Raw genomic sequence first — 17,528 nt, forward strand, 5'->3', positions numbered from 1 at the left:
TATCTTACATTCTCCACGAGCAACCACGACTGCCTGTGATGCAACGCTGTTTTCCTCAGCCACACAAATTTAAGACAGCTCATCGCACAACGCTTGCTGCGCGATACAGGTTGAATGCAGCTGGCGTTTCGTCAGACCAAACACAGTCGTGCTATGTTGTGGACGGAGTCATGTGTGAAAGCCCACAACGATGCAGCCAACCTTCAGAGCCTGTAAATCAAATATTTCAACCCCTTTGTTTTCAATATATCGAGAGAAAAAAAGTTTCACTTGCACCCGTAATGTGAAGTGGCGACGCGAAAGATGGCGCAATAGTATATGTGCGCAGTGTATGTCTTGCACACTTTCACGAGTTATCATTTGGGATAAACAATCGCACATGCGCGTGACATCTTTCAGCAACAAGAAAAGTTCTATTTATAGAAAAAAAAACTAGAGAAAAGCTCTATTTCTAGGAAATCTACGATACAGCCTTCCAACGTTCTTCAATACGTGTAAGTCAAATGTTCGCTCATTGGAGAGCTCATAGGGCCAAGCATTGCGCACTTGCGGTGCGTCAACACCTGCAACAATCGTCCTCGCCAAAGATCATCCGATCCAAACATACGTTGCAGTGGATTGTCTCAGGGCGCATATCCGTAATCTTTCCCGCGTCCCTGATCATCACTTGGCGTTCTTGTATTCGCAGAGACCTCGTTCCACGTTTTCTGAAGTTATCGTCACCAATCCAGATTGTCTTCCATCAGCATACACCCCAGCAGCAAGGCCTTCATTCCCTTTATGGTGCCTGCAACAGCATCAGGTGCGTCTCAGTATTCCAGGAGTAACGAAGGCCAATCACCCGAAAATAGTTCTGAAACAGATGACGCTGCTATTAATGAATGAAACCTACGGGGACCGAATGTACATCTATACCAATGGTTCGGCCTCATCTACCAGCTCTTCAGGTGCCGTTGTCATTCCGGCTACGAAAACCACAGTCAAGTTCAAACTGTCACACCTGACAACATCAATGGCGGCAGAGCTTGCTGCCCTTGCGTGCTGCTGTAAAATACCTCCGGCAAGAGACACCTCGGAAATGGGTCACGTTTTGCGATTCTAAGGCAGCACTTCAGAGTCTGCATTTTGCCCTTTATCACAGGACTCATGAGCAGCTGGCATATGAGATAAGAGAAGACCACCATCAAGCTATCGCTAAAGGGCATGAAATTATATTTCAGTGGCTACCTGGACATACCAGCATAGCTGTAATGACCTCGCCGACGAAGCCTCCTGGTCTGCTCATCTGCAAGGTCGACCAGTCCCAATCCCCTTATCCAGGACCGACGCTGCAGGAAAGCTTCATATCGTGACTAAAGCTATGACACACAAATATTGGTCTTCTCTTAACCTCCCGAAGTGTCATCTCCACAAAATTGACCCATCCTTGAAGCTACAAGTGCCTTCAAACATTTCCCGCTCTGAGGCGACAGTATTGTGCCGCCTCTGGCTCGGGGTGTCTTATATCAAAAGGCCTACTCGTACCACATTGGAATGGGGGATACGCCCATGTGCGACTCTTGTGGCACCATAGAAACGATTGAACACGTCCTTATATGTCTCTGTCCCAAGTTCGACGTCGAGCGTGAAGCTCTCCGGACAGCAGTGAACCAGCTGAACTCTAGATCATTTTCGGAAATGAAGCTATGGGAATTTTCAGAAATACGGCCATGGTCCTTGGACCATGGCCGTATGCGTCGATGGCAGAGAGAGCCACGAAAGCGTTGTTACAATGCCTCAAGTCGACAGGTATTGGCGACCGTGTGTAGACTTGGTGCGAAGCTTCAAATGTGCGCGAAACTGTGCTCTCTCTCTATCTCCTCTCTCCCTCTTTTCATCCCTATACCCCCTTTCCCCAGTACAGGGTAGCAAACCGGACGTGCGTCTGGTTAACCTCCCCGCCTTTCCTCTCCTTCATTTTTTTCTCTCTCTTTCAGAATGTGCTGTTAGTTCGTCTCTTCAATTCATCTTGCTTCCACTGCTGGCTTCGGTCGCATGACGTCCTTGCGTACAGACGGCCAAAAATGTAATGCGAGAAATGCGGTGCAAAATGTAAGCCCCAGCAAATGACTTCAATACGTGGCTCCTTTGAAACATGATAATGCTGAAGGTCGAGTCGCATGAATTACTAATTAATAGTACTAATTGGTAACCGAACTGAATCGACGCCGCAAAACGCGGAAGCCTAGCTGCATCGACTTTAGTTCATTGACGCCTTCGCAAACTTAGTTTCTTTTAACATTGGATGCACTGCAATCTGCTTTAAGCACTCGTGGTGGACCGAATCTCACGTAGAGTATGCTGGGAAACTCGAGACGCTGTCTACATCCACCATGCGACACTATACGACACTGTATACGTATTCTCTAACTGCTCCCTGACAAGTGAGTGGCATGTTTCTCAAAAACTGGACAGGCGATCCTCGCTCATGAATACAAACAACATTTCGTATCTTTGTCTCAGTGGGTATACAGATCAGTTGGTTACCTCGTTCTATTTCGTCGGGTTTTGACAAGGACTGCAGCTTTATTCTTTCAGTAATGTCACAAAAGGACGAGCAATGGAAAGGGACCGTTTTGTTGAAGCGATCACACCGCGAAGAACGATTTTACTGTGATGAGGACGAATACAGCACATATAGGCAATCAGCAATCAGCGCAATACAGAAAAAAATTGTTATAACTGCCCAAAACCCTGGCAATTTCTCCTAATGTGTCAGCTCGTATACAGGTTGTGTCATGCATCGGTATTTACCATTGACGAAATGTAAAATACTATAGAACAGCCTTCCGTTCACACACCTGTTTCTTCCCGATTCTCTGTCCCTCACTTCATAACACCATCTTTCCGCGTGCATAGGTTAGCCCCACAACAATGAATATTCTGCCGACTAAATGGTTCCCCGCCGCGTCGCGCTTCCTCTGTTGACATCTCTCTTAAGAACGGCCCGCTCAGGCTGGACAACGTGTGTACAAAAGAGGCAACTCCACCGCCCCTTCTGCCGACAAAACAGGGCTTGATGGACCGATCACAGTGCAAATACCCTTTGTTCGTTCCGCCTGTACCTTTCAAGTGCACGGATTTGTATTCTGCATTGTTCGTCAGAGGCTTCCTCGAGTGGCGTGTGTCGTACCGTTTTTATAAATAGTAGTGGCCCATGGGCTGCAAGGGCCTCTAGTCCACACGCTCCGGCCTGTCAACGGCTGGTTCGGGCGCTGAGACGCCGCGTCTGAGCGTTCCGGCGTAGAAAGAAATATATATCTGCCGGATTGTATATAAAAAGAAAGGTGAAAGGCACATCGCTATGCTTTTCGTATTCACAGATTGGGGGAAAAAGTGTCGAGTTAAGTTTTCTCGGCAGAATTCGACAATCAGCTACATGGCCGACAGTTAAAGAACACGTAGCAAAAATATCTGTCGCGTTGCAGTGGCTTTGGAGCCCGGAATGGCATGACGACACTGCAATGACTACGGCAGAATGACGGCGATGGCGTGACATCGACAGCATGGTGAGAATCGGATGACGAAGCCAAGGCACGATCACGACAGCATCACGAAGCCTGGCCCCCAAATGCATGACGACGACTGTGTCACGGTGACGCAATGACGAGAATAGAATTGCGACGGCCTGATTACGGTGCGGACTACAGTATGATGACGATGGAATGATGACGTCGTGACGAAGGCGACGTGATGACGTCGAAATGATGACGCAGTGATGACGACAGAATAAAGACGGCGGAACAAAGACGATCGCGCATGACAACGAATGTATGATCACAACGGAATGAAGGCGATGAAACGACGACGACGGAATGACGACCACGTCATTTCGATGACTGCGCGTTTGTGTTGGAGCTTGCGTCCGCGCTTACGTATTTACCGCCACCCTAGGTCCACGCGGATCGCGCTACCATGCTGCCTCTTGCACTGCGTTACTTTCATGCCCATCCTGCAAGACAGCGCCTTCTTATACACGGTGTCCCCACTATCATGCACCAAAATTTTAAAATATGCAAATGCCACGTAGCTGGACAGAACCGAGGTACTGTTTTTTGCCGTCGCTTGGAGATACACGGATTAATTTTCAAGCGAAGCTTGTATTGACTGACTCGTGCCGTCGGTGTGGCTGTCGTCGTACGCGAAAAACCTCCTCACCTGCAACTGGCGGCCGGAAACCGTCCTCACCCACAGCTGGCACGCCGGAAACCCCCCGCTCCCGGAAGTGGCGCGCCGAAACACGCCACTCTCCCAAGCAGTCACAAGCGCTCCCTCCCTCCGGAGAAGGGAAAGGAGGGTTCGCTCGCTCCGCGCGCGCTGTTTCTCGCCAGTTCAAGGCCAGCTGCGCTATGGGTAGGCCGCGCTTGATCTGCTCCGCCGAAGAGGAGGCAGCCTTCAAAAAACGACAACGGGAGTGGGCCCGTGAACGTGCGCGAGCTCACCGGACGAATCCATCCGTTTCTCAGCCACCAACAAACATGCCTCCTTTAATGTGTCTCAAACGCTCAAGAAACTAACCAACCCATGCCATAGGGTTGGACAAGCTTCCCGTGCACCCCTGTTCCCGGTAGGGGAGGGGTTTGAAGTTCTTTTTTTCATGATTAGTCTTAATTAAGTAATCAACTTCTCACTATTATAATTAGATGAAAAGTGTCAGTGAAAAAATTGTAGAGCAACATGAAAAACTGCCGACACAGCTTCCTGTTGCTCAATACGTGCTACATAAAAGTGTTTATTCGAGCGCAAGATAAGCCCGAGAATACACGCAAGATAGCCGCGCGACTGGTCGCTCGAGGCACTTTGCTTGTGTTCGCGGTGGTTTATAATGTAAAATGCAGCTCAACTGAATTTCAGCGCGACTGTCCTTCACGGTCATTCTCGATGTTTTCTGCAACGATTTCTTTTCCTTTTATGTCACCGAGGCAGTGTTTTCAGAGAAAATGAAGTTCTGCTCGTTCTGGTGTCGTCGCAGGCACAAATATTAGCAAAGCTTAGTGAAATAAACTGCGTCAAAAGAAATGCAAGCAGTGCAGTATTATTATTATTATTATTATTATTATTATTATTATTATTATTATTATTATTATTATTATTATTATTATTATTATTATTATTATTATTATTATTATTTGGTATGTACACATATACACGCAAGGACACGAAATAAATAAGGAGGGAGCAAGTTGACAACTGCCACCGAGAGGGGCACAACGCCTGCCTACTCTGCACTTCGAGCGGAATAATACCTGGAGGTTGAAAAACCGCACACCTGTGCCATTGTACGCTTTGTTAGAATTGACCACGTCCTCCTTTTAAAGCGAAGCTTTATATGTCTAGGCGAAATCGTATGTGGCTAGGCGAAATCGCCCGTGTACAGAAAACTATCATCATCGGCATTGGCTTGAGCGTCGTCGTCATCTTCCACAGCTGGCTTGTTGGCGCCCTTCGGGATGCGCTCGGGCTCTGCACGCGCTCGTGCCACTGCTCCCGCGTTCGTCGTCATCTGCTTCCACAGCTGACTGCGTTGCCCCTCATCATTCCAGCGTTGAATTTCACTTCTCTTCTGTCGTCGTAATGGCGAAGCCGTGTTTACGGGGGTATGAGCCATTGCTCAAGGGGGTATGAGCCGTTCAATGTCTTACGTAACGTACAGATTTCATTTTGAAGCAATTTAATTTCGAAGAATCGCAAGCGGGAATGGCGGGCGAACGCTGCTAACAACGCAGTCGAGCAAACTCGAGACATCGAACGCAAGCGACAACGGCGGCCTGCGGGCATACCGTCAGTGACGTCGTTCTCTCCGTCGCAGCCGAACGTGTGTGTAACCTCATAATGCGAAGTACTTTAATGAACCCTCGGGATTAACCCAGTGATAAACAGCGGGGCCCCACGTTTCAGCTTCGCTGGTTAACCATCTTCACGGAGTGGAAGGGCCCACGATTTTTTTTTCACCTGAACACAACCAACTGCGGACCGCAACAATCTCCACACGGCTCTGACCTTTATGCGCCGTGCATTCGCCGCTCAGTTTCCGTTGAAGCGATAGACCGCACGTACCTTCGCCCGCTGCGTCGCCGCTGCGGCGTATGGTTGCTGCCAGCGTTTTGGACAGTCGTTGTCTGCAGTCATTCAGTGTGATCTATTCGTGTTTGTTTGTGCGCGCTCACACCACGCTTGTTCATTCAGTTAGTACTAGTCGGGCGACATTTTCCAACGCACGCTACACATGCAATGCTGCCCGGTTCGGCAGTGCAGCGCTACAGGTGTGTCCCTTCGCACGCGCTGCCCACGGGAAGCGCTTCTCATCAACACCACCGTTTCACACGCGTCGTCTCGTGGTCATCGAGTCTCTCTTCATATCGGTCTACTTACGCCGCAGCACACCTGCTTACTTAATCAGCTCATGTTTACTACAATTCATATCGCTACCAAAGCCGCTCACCTTACTTCGTATGACATTGCTGTGTTGCTATCGCATTCATTGCTTCGCCCTTAGGGCGAAACTGTGACATTTTTTAGAACAAGGCTTGTCATACGCTAGGTATCCTGCCCTATCCTGTTTCAGGGACAGAAGCGCGTTATGGGGCCTAGGTTCTTAAGACATTGTGCCAATTCTTTCACATATGCAACAAAGCTGACGTCATCGCTGAAACGAAATGACGATCATTGAAGGGGTAAATAAAGTCTACCAAAGAGCTCGTTGCAGCCAGATGTTAGCAGTTTCACATGTGCCGCACTGTGCGAAAAAAAATCGCGCAACTGTATTTCCTCTGTATAGCCCCGTTAAATAATTTACCCCCTTAAAAGTGAAGAAGGGTGTAAATCAGTCTGTAACTCCCACCCTTACAACCGAAAAGGCTGCAAGGGTGTGAGATATGGACAGGCTTACGCCCATTTTCGACGTTACGGGTGTAAAATATTTTGCACTGTACCCAGGTATTGGTAATAAGAATAGTGAACAGAGCAAGTTGGCATACGTTCATGTTGAGAAGTTACCACAAATATTTTGCGCACAACACGACAGACCTTGCGTCGCGTTCTCTTCCTTAAGTATGTAGCGCGCTATATTTCCAACTGTTTCTTTTTTTTTATGCGATAACAGTCTGAGATTGGGAAGCGGGTGTGTAGATGATGCACGTCAGTGCAAACATATGTTCCGTGTGAATGGACTCCGTTCCCTTTAAGTGGACTCCGTTCCATTTACGTTTCGTTTGAACGAAGTTTTGAATTTGGAAACATTTGATTAAGATCGTTAGCTGTAGTGATCTGCCTATCCTCGTAAGCGTTATGTTATCGAACTCGCAAATTTCCATGCAAGAACACACAACGTGCAGGTCGCAGGTTCTATTCGCGGCCACTGCGGCCATATTTCATTGGTGGCGGAGTGCAGTAACGTTCGTGTAGCGCGCGCGTGTGTGTGTGTGTGTGTGTGTGTGTGTGGTGTGTGTGTGTGTGTGTGTGTGTGTGCGTGTGCGTGTGTGTGTGTGTGTGTGTGTGTGTGTGTGTGTGTGTGTGTGTGTGTGTGTGTGTGTGTGTGTGTGTGTGTGTGTGTGTGTGTGTGTGTGTGTGTGTGTGTGTGTGTGTGTGTGTGTGTGTGTGTGTGTGTGTGTGTGTTTGAGCATCGTTAGAAACCCTAGGTAGCCAAATTAATCTGCCGCCCTGCGCTAAAGCGGTTATCGTAGCCTATAGCATGCAGCTTTGGGATATTTATATCCCATAATTTTAATTTCATCTATGGCGACCGCAAAAGGGGGTTGTTCCATCAGTCCAAGGAAACACACTGTCTACTTATCCGGCAGTCAGGTCGAAATCGACCCCTCCCGAGTACTCTATGCTGTTCAAAGAAATGCGACGATCCATTTCACATTGCATACGAGTGCGCGTACACACAAGCGGTGAAGTAGGAAGTGTACTCACCCCACGAGACGACCGCACCGGAATCTCGAAGGAAGTCGACGGCGACGATGACCTGAGCCGATCCGGTTGACAGTGCGATGCGGGCAAAGCGACGGCACGCACGTGGACGCAGCGCCAAGAATTGCGACAGCGACCTCCCACAGCAGGGTTCCTCTATCAGCAGATCTCGGTTATGCCCGAGCGAGAGAGCGATGAATGTGTGGGTGTGCGAAGGGGAAGGGTTACACTATACGGTGTACTGGTGCAATGCACGATTGCTTCGGCTTGGCAGTGGTATACAGCAACTGTCGCTCGAAAATAGCACCGACAACAGCGCTGCTTCGTCCGTCTCCCCCGGCGGGTTGTTGCAGGCGCGTTTACACACACGCGCGCGCGCCCGCACACTCGTACGCACGCACGCGCGCTTGAGAGAAAGAGAGAGTTTGTGAGCGATCGAGATCTCCAGCAGCAACAGCAGCTCTCCGGATGAGCAGGACGGGAATGTGTGTTTCGCTTTCGCCAACCCGACGAAGACCCCGGCAGTCCCGACCGAATGTGGAGAGAAGAGCGAGCCGGCAACGGTAGCGGCCGGCGCTTCTTGTCTTCTTGTTTAACGGACCGCCTGCTGCTATACCTGTCGCATTCTTTTCGGGCTTGCTTCTCGTCTCACCGAGCGCTGATTGGTTGCGGCGCGCGCGCGCGATCTGAGGGAGCACGTGGCGCGTCGTTTTATGCGAAACACAAGAGCCAGTCGCGCACCGACGCGAAGGCACGCGTATTCGCAACGGAGCGCGCTGTTACAGAAGCCGCTCTTTTGCTGCGCTTCTGTTGGCGAGGCGACAATACAGCTTTGAGGAGAGAGAAAGAGAGAGTCCTATCATTTTCACAGTGGACAGCTTGATTTCTGGCCCTTGTTCCATACGTCTAGCTAGAGCTAGGGCCGCTTACCTGACTGCTGACAAACCGTTTTCGTGCACCTTGCTTGCTTGCTTGCTTGCTTGCTTGCTTGCTTGCTTGCTTTTCTTTTTCTGTGGTAGGGGTCTTACAGAGCAGCTATAGAGCATGATGTCAAGGACATTTGTTGGTCCTGCCGTCACATTCAGGGGAGGCAAGGAAGAACATTTACAAACTCTAATGGCGTGAATTTTCTCTGACCACGTGATTAACGAGCGTGGTTCAAGTTTTCGAAGGCTACTTGGAAAAAAGGCCAAGTTCAAAACGGCAAAGAGCGGAAGGCAAGAAACACGTCGTGCAAAGTAATTAGGGCGATCATTTTTAAGTTTTACAGAATTTTTAAAAATCACCTGTGCCAGATAGCATGATTCCAGTCCTTGAGCTGGATTATTCAACGAGGCCGACATTACTCGCATGGTAAATTTCAACCCATAATCAACTAATTAACTTATTATTCAATTATATTACGAAACATATCGCAATTTACGAATTGCAGCCGCTGAGTTCGCAAGTCATATCCACTTGAAACAAATTTTCACGATGACAGTGGTTTCGAGATATTAATTCCCGAAGTTGCTGACGAAATACATTGGTGTCCGAGTTACGCTTCAGCTTCGATGCATTAAACGACGCTGTCTTCAAAAAGTAAGTGGAACCACAGTGCATATTTAGCGCCAGTTGACGGCCCATGTCTCTAAAACGGCGCCATCCTCCGTATTCGCTCTAAGTGAATATCTCTTGCAAACTCACCGGCTACAATCTGCAAATTGCAATATCTGCCATAAAGTAATTAATGAAGAAGTTAATTAATGGATTTTACCAGTTAGGCTAATATGCGTTTCCATTTCTCGTACAAGTAATACCCGCCTCTAGCTCAAAGACTAGACTTATGCTATCGTCTGCCACAGGCGATTTTTAAAATTACGTAACACTTAAACATCACCGCATATACGTGAGGGGGGGGGGGGGGTATTTTTTAAGTTCTACGGAATTTGAAAAAAAATCTCCTATGACAGATAGCATAAGTTTTGACAAATTCACGGCGCTATACAAGTTTTCGCTCTTGCTCTTCCGTCGCATTGTGCTCTTTTCCAGTTCTTGCCCAGCGCCTTATTTTGCGTCCTACAATGGTGTATGAAAGTGGAGTGTCGAAGTAAAGAGAACAATAGAGAGGGGAGGCAGAAATATCTGTTGACCTTCAAGGGGTTATGAACCTCCACCACGACCGTAACTACATAAAATGTGTTATTTCCACGACGCCAATGTGCGTAGTTGCACTGCACACGTTTAGCTATAGTATATTGTCGCGTAGTGCTGCGCAGACGGGTATAACGAAAGTGTAGTCAAGCAATAAGCTGAACTATCTTATCGGGCGAACTTGTGCCCGCAAAGAAAAACAAACAACTCGGTGCTGGCGGAACCAGCAAGCGCGTAGAGAGACAGAGAGAGAGAGAGAGAGAGAGAAACATACTTATTGAACAGTTTAGTATAGGGGGCGGATCCTTATTACAGGTAGCCATGTGCCGTCTTGGCTCGAGCAGCCTTCTCGACTAGCAGGAAGCGCGAACATGTGGTGGAATGCTCACCCGCTCAATTTTTTTTTTTTATGACTGTCACCAGTATCTCTGAGCGTGCGCATAAAACTTGTAAAAGGGGCCCGTCTGTCTAAGAGAACGACAGCTTTCGAGACGCATGAACGATCTTACATGCCTAAGCGCATCGTCACGCTACAACGACAACACGATAACAAGGCAGTGACGAAGGTGGTGGTCAAAAATCGCACATGTGGCAATACAGTACTATCGAAAAATAACATAACATACTGCGACAGGTCGAGTATGCCTGCAAATTTGCGCCCAGTGTCACCACTTCTACAGAATAGCATGGGTAGTTACTGATCTTTATTTTCTAATCTAGAGAGATATGTGACAAACTTTCGAAAGATCTATATTTTCTGGAAAATGCGCGCAAAACGAAGGATAAGGTAAATATGGAAGACTAGACACGGGCACTGGCTTGAGTTGACAGTTTCCTAAAGGACGGAACAGATTGCACCAGCAATATGGTACAATATGCGCACTCCGGACGTCATCCCTGACTTCCACTCCTTGCAGAAATTTATTTATTTATTTATTTATTTATTTATTTATTTATTTATTTATTTATTTGTTTATTTATTTATTTATTTATTTACAGTCGGGCCTTGAAAACGACTCATGGAGCCTGAAAAGCAAGAAGCCTTCAATACAGCAAATGCCTCACGACCTGCACCAGAATCATTGATTTAAAGAAACCCTGAATATTTAAAATGATGCAAGAAAACTTCACATTTACAGTCCATCTCAAATTCCACGCTGCCGACTCGTCGGCAAGGTAGGTTCTTCTACTTAGTACGACTGAAGGATAGAACCAGAAAATATGACTGTTTCACGCGAACTGCTGGATACTTACTACAAAAACCACGACGTAACCTGCCCATGATAACACACAAAAGAAACAAAAGAAACATGTAGCACTAAGGTTGTAGGCAGGGAGCACGAGTTTGAACACAACAATTAGCATATGCCTGTAACGAATGACCCCGAACATAAGGTTCTATAAAGCTCTACATTTTCTCTATATAAATTAAACCTACTTTGTCACGGGAACTCTGAGAGTGCTAAGGTCTGTCAATGCATTTCGAATTTACCAAAATGCGTTACTTTGCCGTACAGAAAGAAAGTTGTACACATTACAAAGAAGATAAATTCACAACCTCTCTCAACAATAGTTCTTTTTCTCTAATTCCACATAATGTACGAGCGGAAGTCAAAACGTAAAGGGACTTTCGCAATTTTTGGCACTAGGGTTTGGTAACACTGCTAGTATCCAGCGCTGAATTAGTGTCGTCTGCAACACTTCTATGGAACGTGTCACTCTTATTCCCGCGTTAGTCGTTAGAGTGTAGCAGACCGTTAAACATGGCTGCCCCATTGTCGATCTGCACCAAGGAGGAAATGAGGGCAGTTATTCGCTTTTTGTGTGTTGAAGGTGTTAAACCTGCGGAAATTATTCGTCAAATGCATGCGCAGTATGGTGACAGCTGTTTATCGCGAAGCAAGATCTACGAATAGGAAAGAGCGTTTCAAACAAGGATGAACTTCTTTATGTGACGAGGAAACAGCAGGCAGGCCATCGACGTCAACGACTGAGGACAAATTGAAAGTCGTTGATGGTATGGTGATGGAAAACAGACGAATCACAGTGGACGAAATCGCCAATACTTTACATATCAGTCATGGTTCAGCGTATTCCATATTACACGACTGGCAAAATTAACGGAAAGTGTGTGACCCGCCGGGGTGGCTCAGTCAGCTAAGGCGCTGCGCTGCTGAGCAGGAGGCCGCGGGATCGAATCCCGGCCGCGGCTGGCCACATGTCGATGCTGGCGAAATGCAAAAACATCCGTGTGCTTGGGTTGTAGCGTACGTTAAAGAATCCCAGGTGGTCAAAATTATACGGAGCCCTCCACTACAGCGTGCCTCATAATCAGAACTGGTTTTGGCACGTAAAAACCCCAGAAAGAACGGAAAGTGTGTGCAAGGTAGGTCCCGAAAGAATTGTCAGCGCAGCATAAGGCACAAAGGTTGGACATTTCTCGTAAACATTTCGCCCGTTATCGTCGTGAGGGAGATGGATTTTTACAGCAAATTGTTACTGTAGATGAAACTTGGGTACATCATCACGAACCGGAAAGTAAGGCTGAGAGCATAGTTTGGAAACACTCATCATCACCTGAAGTTAAGAAATTAAACGTCAACCATCAGTTGATAAGATTATGCTAACACTATTCTGGGACATGGAATGTGTGGTAGCCGTTCATTTCACCCCAAGAGGCGAAACTGTGAACAGTGATAACTATTGTGATGGGTTGCGAACTAAAATGAAACCTGCCATGAGATTCAAACGTCATGGAAAACTGCGAAAAGGCGCCATCCTGCAGCAAGATAACGCCCAGCCACATTCTGCCAAATGGACGGCCGAAACAATAAAGTAGTTGGGATTCGAATTGCTGGAACACCCGCCATACAGTCCAGACCTGACTACAAGCGATTTCATATGTTTGGGCCATTGAAGGAAGCGCTCAGATTTGCAACCGATACAGAAGTCATTGATGCGGTGCCAAATTGGTTACAGGTGCAACCAAAAACTTCTTTTCCGACGGAATAAAAAAACTTGTGAAACGTTGGGCAAAGTGCGTTGAAGTGGAGGGAGGTTATGTAGAAAAAAATTGGCTGTGGTTTAGCTCTGGTTAAACCTAGTCGAGTAGCGATAGCTACAGACCCCCGGCTGCGCTTAGGCTTCGCTTGTGGTTAGACATGTTGTTATTGAACTTAGTGGTTTCCCACTAGACTAAGACAGGAGAGACGTTGTGGTCAACCAACGGGTAAAACCAATGGCAGGAGCGGTGGCCGCGCGGCGACCGCGACGAAGCGAGTTGCCGGAGAATCGAGGCCCATGGTGTGACGTCACAGTGCGGCCACGGCTCAAAGTGCGGTGACGGCGAAGAGGCGAAAACCTGGCGTATAATGCTATCGCTACAAAAATGTATGTTTCAGTTTTCTATCGTTAGAAGAAATATACCTTTTCTCAAAAGTCCCGTTCCTTTATTTTACTTCCCCTCATATACGTATCATGTTTAAATATTCTATTATAAATTTCTCCTTTTTTCTCGAATTCATGCAATCGATACATCATTTTATACGACCGCACCAATACCTCCCCGTCAACCAAGAACCATGTTGCCCTTTACCCCGCACTGCATGGCTAAGCGCATTTATTTGAGTAAAAAGCAGGCTTGCAAAAGTAGTATGGTGGTCTTCACTGTAGTAAAATGGCTACTGTCACAGTACACGAGTTCAAAGCCGAAGGATTCGCTCAAGTCTGCTGCTTTTTTTATATATATTGTATGGGTGGGCGGTAAAGTTTCCGCTCACGCCCTGGGCAGATTTGCCTTAGAGTGATAAAGGCTTTCTTACACACGAAGTGCATTCGGCACTCTTCAGGCAGCCCTGCTTTTATTTATTTCGAAACATTCCTTCCTCAACACGTGCAGAAACCTGGTGGTGGCGGCTAGGAAACGAGGACTGCGAGCGCTATAGCGTATTCTTGGTCAGTGATTTTTCGTGAAAGCAAATGCACTCCTATGGAATACCTTCAGTTGTCGAGAACTCCGCAGCTGTTGCGATAGAGCAAGCTCGCACCTGCATTTGGGCCTCCTACCTTCAAGGACTAAAGTGTTTTTGCACGGAGAACAAATAAACGCGAACAATGAGGACATTTACTTCAGTAAGCGAGCCGTTCGGCTGCACTGATTCTCTTAAATATGAAGAATTTTCGTGGGCTCAGTGTACAAGCGGCGCCATGGAATCTGCACGCACTATTGACTACTGTAGTACATTTACTCAAGCGAGTGCACTGAGGTTGGAGCTTGACCTTCAGAAAGGCATTCGGTGTGTTACGTTCTCTCCTGACATCTATTGTTCACACGCCCCCCAAAAAATGTCTCAATTAATGGAAGCATTGGGCGCGCTCCCTTTTAAAAGTGACTTTTCTTACCAATATTTCAATGCTATCAGCTTTGCACGCTTACCCTAACGCAGAGAGAGTCAGGTTGACCAGATAAATGTCAATTAACACATCACGTTGTGCTTCTTGGTTATCCAGCGTACGTTTGCCACCGGTTTGCCAACGCAAGGGGGCCGGTATTTCGGCCAGACCGAGAGTTGCCTGAATAATAGGCTCAAAAAAACCAATCAAAATGCGAATGGACTTGTTTCTGGCTGCATGGGTCTGCACGGATTGCACTGTAAAGAACGCGGCTGCACACCCTCGTTTGAAAAAATAAAACGGAAGTGGTGGCAATCAATAGGGACATTTAACTGGGGAAAGTGGGCTTCTGTGAACGCCAACCGTAAATATATCAGACTAAATAACCTTCGATGCGAACGTAGTTTTCACAAGCTTATCAGTTCTAGTTTATGACATTTGCAACGGCGAAATAAACATTTCGACACATGGGTTAAAAATGGAGGGCTTTTCAGACGTTCTCAGAATTGTCTACTGATGCTCTGCTGTTACTTCGCTTTTGCTTACTTGCTTTTCCTAGCTTATGGATTTCTGGCAGGGGTGCGCGAATATCAAATTTTTGATTACGAATCGAATACGAATATTTAGCTTCGAATGTCGAAGCGAATATCTAATAATCAAAGACAAAAGCTTTTTTTCTTCACTAATAAACATTTATTTCCCCATAAGCTTATGTCGAAAACAATGTTCTATTAGAACAAAATGTGCGATTACGCAAAAAATATCCATGTCTGCAAAACAGTTACTGTTATGACAGAATACTGAGACTAGCTTTTCAAATCACAAATGTATCGCGCACATAATTTCGCAGTTTAAGTGAAGCGGCAACACACATTAAAAGTTGTCATGCAGAAATATGAGTTGTTCCACGTGGTCACGAAGCCGGCGCTACCTTTTAGAAGACCCAACTGCCCTACCAAAGAAAACACTCTTTCACTTGGGACCGCAGTGGCTGGTATTGCCAGGTACTTAAAGCAAACTTCGCCAGACTGGGGTACCATAAGGAGCCTTGTACAGTCTTCCACCAGACAACATGGATCACTGTCTTCTCTTGGTAATGCCTCCTCGGAATATGCACCGATTTCTCATTCTGATGAAGAAAGTTTTCTATTTACCGCTTGGCTATTTTCCAGATCATCAAAAACATCCCAAACACTACAGGAGGGCTGCGCAGACTGTCTTTATCTCTTGCTTTCTAGTTTCTGAGTTAGTCGTATACCCACAGTAGGACATGCGGCCAGATCTTGAAGCACCAGATCTTTAACCACATCAGCTGGTGGTTTTTTTTTGTTTTTTCAATATTGCGGACTTGAAACATGGGTCCCAAAACATGGCCAAGCCTGCTTCCTTGTCCTCCGCCTACAAAGAGCATCTTGCTTCGATGGAATCAGCCAGTTCTCTAGAGAATTCACTTATGCCACCGACGATGCTGAGACAGTTAACCATACGAAAAATAATTGGTACTTGAGCAGAGAGTGACGAATATCCTTCTGCGTGCACTAGCAATCCCAGTATCATAGAATGGCTTCAGTACTTAGACGTATTCAGAGGCCTCCTTCCATTCTAATGAGCTTAGGCCATCAATGCTGTTGTTCGATGTGGGTAGCTCAACCAGTGACTGCTTCCTTCAATTAAGTCCAAGAGGCGGGCAAGCATCAAGTATTGGCTGTTCCACCTGGTTTCCACGTCTTGCACCAGACGAAGGGGATACTTGGCTTTTCTTTCTTGGTATTCCTCTCGCGGCCTTTGTGCCGACGAACTGTGCTTATAATGACCAACAAAAATGTGCCTAGCCTTCTCGCGCAAAGGCTCAATAGACGGCGTACGGGATATTGTGCCATTGATATCAAGCTGCGGGGTGTGAGCGAAGCGCGAACGCTCAGTCCACGAGAGCCTCCTGACCGCGGCACGGATGTTAAGTCCATTATCCATCTCGATGTACTTTGGCAGGCATCGGGTGCCTCCCATTCAGTGCACATCTCGTTAAGCAATTCTGCTATGTTCGCGGCGCTGTGGCTGGCAGCGATGTGACAAGTGTTGAGCGTGAATCGTTTCATTTGAAAAATTGGTGTCAAGGTGGAAAGTGAAGCTCACATAGCTTTCGTTGGCCCGTGATGTCGACATGTCGCTGGTGAAGGCAACAGCTGTCGTTCCTCCTTCGAAAGCACTGCTGAGTTCGGCCTTCACTTTCGTCCGCGTGTCGTCATACAAGCGCGGAACAAGCGCGCAGTGAAAGTGTAGTACGCCATGGTAGGCGATAGTCCGGAACCACCTCACCCATAAGTTCTTTAAACCCGCGATTTTCACCACCGCTGTAAGGCGCTGGTGAAACCCATTCTCTTCAAATTACGCATGACTCACGATTGCTTCGAGATGCTCAATCAAGTGCTACCATGGCAGCCACCTTGTTATGTGGAGCTTGAGTCTTCTTTTCTGACACTGACTCAGCGCGGCGCACAAAGACCTTTATCGTTGACTGATCTTTCCCAGGCGCACCTGCAGCTATCTACCAGTGCTTCTTAACAGCAGCCGGGTGCTGCTTCAGATAGCTGGCAAGCGTAGTTGTCATGCCTGTCGACATTTGAAGTTTTGCGCCGCATTTCGTGCACTGCGCCGTCGGTGACGTTGTCTTCACAAAGTATTTCCAAAGGGCACTTTTTACAGCGAAGATGTTTACCTCTAGCCCCCGTATGCATCCCCCGCATGCGTTCCCAGAAAAGGGGGGGGGGGGGGGGGGGGGTCATCCGGGCCAGCTTACGTCCGTATCATCGCACGTGCACAGGAATTCGTGCGTGGGCCGATCCCGGAGATAGTCGCCGGAGATAGTCAATACCAGGCCGACCCGCAGCAGAGGTCAGCACCTTCCAAGCACTCCGCCAACTTCCCAGAATAAGTTTAATATCTTCGGTCCAAATCGAACCACATAAATTTGGCGTTGTAAGAGATACTATATATATATATATATATATATATATATATATATATATATATATATATATATATAAGTTGTG

At 47.1% G+C, this 17,528-nt stretch overlaps 1 protein-coding gene across 2 annotated transcripts in view; it reads right to left on the bottom strand.

Moving 5' to 3' along the window:
- Nucleotides 1-8,536, bottom strand: part of LOC119437764 (scoloptoxin SSD14) — a 121,827-nt gene extending 113,291 nt beyond the window's left edge. Inside the window, exon 1 of one of the 2 annotated variants that reach the window (XM_037704737.2) lies at nt 7,957-8,536. The gene's annotated coding sequence lies outside the window, so the exon portion shown is untranslated. The remainder of the gene's footprint in view (nt 1-7,956) is intronic. The other variant, XM_049660856.1, reaches the window with a different exon arrangement.
- Between the last annotated feature and the right edge of the window lie 8,992 nt (nt 8,537-17,528).

Source organism: Dermacentor silvarum, chromosome 1, assembly GCF_013339745.2.
Source record: "Dermacentor silvarum isolate Dsil-2018 chromosome 1, BIME_Dsil_1.4, whole genome shotgun sequence".
Lineage (NCBI taxonomy): Eukaryota > Metazoa > Arthropoda > Arachnida > Ixodida > Ixodidae > Dermacentor > Dermacentor silvarum.